Source organism: Furipterus horrens, unplaced genomic scaffold (genome assembly GCF_987537825.1).
Source record: "Furipterus horrens unplaced genomic scaffold, mFurHor1.1.pri manual_scaffold_17, whole genome shotgun sequence".
NCBI lineage: Eukaryota > Metazoa > Chordata > Mammalia > Chiroptera > Furipteridae > Furipterus > Furipterus horrens.
In genome coordinates this window covers 81,922,021-81,925,324 of record NW_028327187.1, presented here as the reverse complement: position 1 = coordinate 81,925,324, position 3,304 = coordinate 81,922,021, and the positions used below count along the sequence as shown (strand labels likewise).

At 37.2% G+C, this 3,304-nt stretch overlaps 1 pseudogene; it reads right to left on the bottom strand.

The window, feature by feature from the left end:
- Positions 1-1,602: 1,602 nt before the first annotated feature.
- On the bottom strand, positions 1,603-2,367 carry LOC149991431 (transcription factor Spi-C pseudogene; annotated as a pseudogene).
- Positions 2,368-3,304: the final 937 nt, after the last annotated feature.

Below are 3,304 nucleotides of genomic sequence, written 5' to 3'. Positions count from 1 at the left end.
CGGCTAATAAACTTTGCTTGCTTTAATCCACTGCTCCAGAGTGTTCAATCTCACTTATGTAGCCACAACATAATCACCTCCCGAAGACTCCACCTTCAAATACCATCCCATTGGAGATAAGTTTCAACAAGAATTTTGGGGGTTTACACATTCAGTCCCTAACAGAAGACCAGACTACACATGGAGATGGCCACTGTCAAGTTAGCCTCAATTTAGTCACTTAGGATCTGCCATATTTTAAAAAATTTCTACTACATTTATAGAACTGGTTAATCACATTATATAAATTTCAGGTGTACAACTCTTTGCTTAATGTGTGCTCACCACTCAAAGTCTAGTTTTCTTCTGTTGCCATATATTTGACCCCTTTTACCCTCTGTCCTCTCCCTACCACCTTCCCCTCTGCTAACCTATGAGTTTGTTTGTTTATTCATTGTTTTTTGTTTTATAACCCCACGTGTTCTTTCTTAAAGAGGCCCTGGGGAAGGAAGGGCACCAGGACGAATGCTACAAATTGGATAGGGCAGGCATCAGAGAACACTTGACCTGAATAAAAGTGACCCATGTAGTCCAGGAAGCTCTGGCCCATGCATGAATTTGCCAAGCAGGAAGGAAAAAAGTATTTCTTCCCAAGGTTCCGTATAGAATGTGGAGACTAAACCATAGCTTTCAAGGCAGACTGACTAAGTTCTGGTTTCCCTCTGGGCTTATTATGTGCTAATTTTTCTTTTTTTCTTTTGTTTACAACTATGTATTCCACTTTGGTCTCAGTTGGGCTAGTTCAAGGGAAAAAGGAGATCATGTTCCAAGGTTAGGCCAATTATATAACAGGGCAAGAGCACATCCCTGTGGCTGAGTGGCAGAAGAGTAACAAACATTAGCTCTGGATCTACACTAGGGAAAAGAGAAGTGCAAAGAAATAATTTGTGGAAGGTATAACCTTCCTTCATGTTAAGTGGCATTTTCCCTAGACCTTCTTTTCTTTGGTACCACAGGGTTACAGACCATGAGGCCTGAATACACAGGAAATGGAAGTTCAGAGTAGTCACTGATGATCGTAAAGCCATTAAATGTATTTTAGCATGAAATAAACACTATCATTGCAACCAGTTTTTGTTTTGTTGATAAAGGCATTAGATATCTGTTAGTCCTTTTTTGTTTGTTTGGTATGGGAGGAAAATTATGTTTAGATGAATATATAAACTAAATCCTCTCTACTGGCATTGTTAATCTGGAAGAAAGTATTGCATAGATAATCGTAAGAGCAAGGACATTTAGTTTATGCATTCAAATGGGACTTGATAATTTTAACATTGTTTACTGGCAGAATATCTCACCAAGTTACTATAGATTATATGCTATTTAATAAAAATGACAAAAATAAAGTTTTTCCTCTTCAGCATTTGCTTTAAGAGAAAGATTCTGAAATGTTTAGGGATTTCATTTTAATTTAATTTAATTTTTATTAAATTTATTCGGGTGACATTGATTAATAAAATTATATAAGTTTTAGGTGTGTAATTCTACAATGCATCATCTGTATATTGTATTGTGTGTTCATGGATTTCTGATGTCAAAAAATCATAATATGTAAGACTATATTTAGCAATCAGGGTAACTTAGCTCATGGTAACTGGCATATGTATAATTACAATTTGCATTCCAGTTACTTAAACATAGATATCCTTGATCAGGTTGAACACACTGTGAGTAGAAGATCTTTTTTTCCAAGAGATAAGGTGGAGAGAGTCTTTGGAGAATAGCCTCATTGAATTGGTAAGTTAGTGTTCTTCGGATTTTGGTGATTTCCCCAGTTCTTCCATAATTCCTCAGCGCTCTGGCCATTTCCTGGTAAGTCATGACCTTCCAGTCATCTTTTCTTTTCCCCCAAAGTTGGGCAAGTTTCTCTTTTTTTTTTGATACAAACTGAAAGGTGCCTTAAGTTTTATCTACCTACTGAATACAAGACACCATCTTGGGATTATACAGGGATTCATGAAGGTATTCGAACAGCCAGAGCTTCTTCCTGCCTTTTCCTTCCTTTTGCTGGAGAACAGGAAGTTGTATGGGCTGGTTTTCTGGGATGTTATGCAGAGATTGATGAATATTTCCTTCAAAATAGAGGTCCGCAGCACTGTTTATTACTGTTCTCCAGTTATAGACAGGTTCCTCTGGAGGCAGTACACCATAGCAGTTGGAATTTCCTCTGGCATGTGAACAGTGGTTGATGAAAGTCAGGTAGATTTTGTAATCTGGGGAGTACTGAAGATCTCCAGCTGAACCTTGCCTCAGTACCTCAAAAGCATCTTCAAATGCTTGACCCAGCTTATCTTGTTCAACAAAAGCCATACTTCATTAATAAATTGACAGTTCTATTCATCAGAGTCCAATCTAGCATCCAGGTGGAAATAACCTTCTACCTTCCTACCAGTCTTGATACGGCTTCTTCTTTATATCCTTAGTTATAGGACTTCTATATAGCTAGTCTTCAGCTAGTTCTCCAGGTTGATTATTCTATAATTTAGTTGTAATTTTGATATGGTCATCTTGACTGGAACCTTAGATATATTAACTTTTATTTTTTATTTCAAAACATTATTTAATTCATAGAATATTTATTTTTAGGGTTACTTTTAAAAAATATTTTATTTACTTTTAGAGAGAGGAGAAGGGAGGGAGAAAGAAAGGGAGAGAAACATGGATGTGTGAGAGAAACATTGATTGGTTGCCTCTCGCATGCCCCCAGCTGGGGACCTGGCCTGCAACTCAGGCATGTGCCCTGACCAGGACTCAAACTGGTAACCATTTGGTTCACAGGCCAGTGCTCAGTACACTGAGCTCCACTAGCCAGAGCTGGAGTTACTTTTATTTCATTAAAAATATGAAGTAGTGGTCATGTGTTACCATAGAGATGGCATGGGTTACTAAAGTGGTGTGTTGAGAAATGAGCTAGTTAGTTTGGATAGACACAGAAAAATTAGTCCAATTTCTAGTCCTCAAACACCTCAGGGCTGCCTAAGAAAACTTACATAGCACCTGATATGCTAGAGCCATAAATAAGACACCTACAGAGAAAAAAAGTAGGCTATACTAACTAGATTTGAGAGAATATTTTTCTTATCAGTGTCAATGCCAAAATTAATTTTTATTCAGCAAATATGTCTACCACATTTTATGCAGTGTTATAACTACTAGATAAGAAGAGACCAATAAAATTGGGTTCTTGTTCTCAACGATCTCACAATCTATATAGTAAGAGGGCAAAGGCTAATATAAAATCACAACAAAGCACTATAGGTGCTAG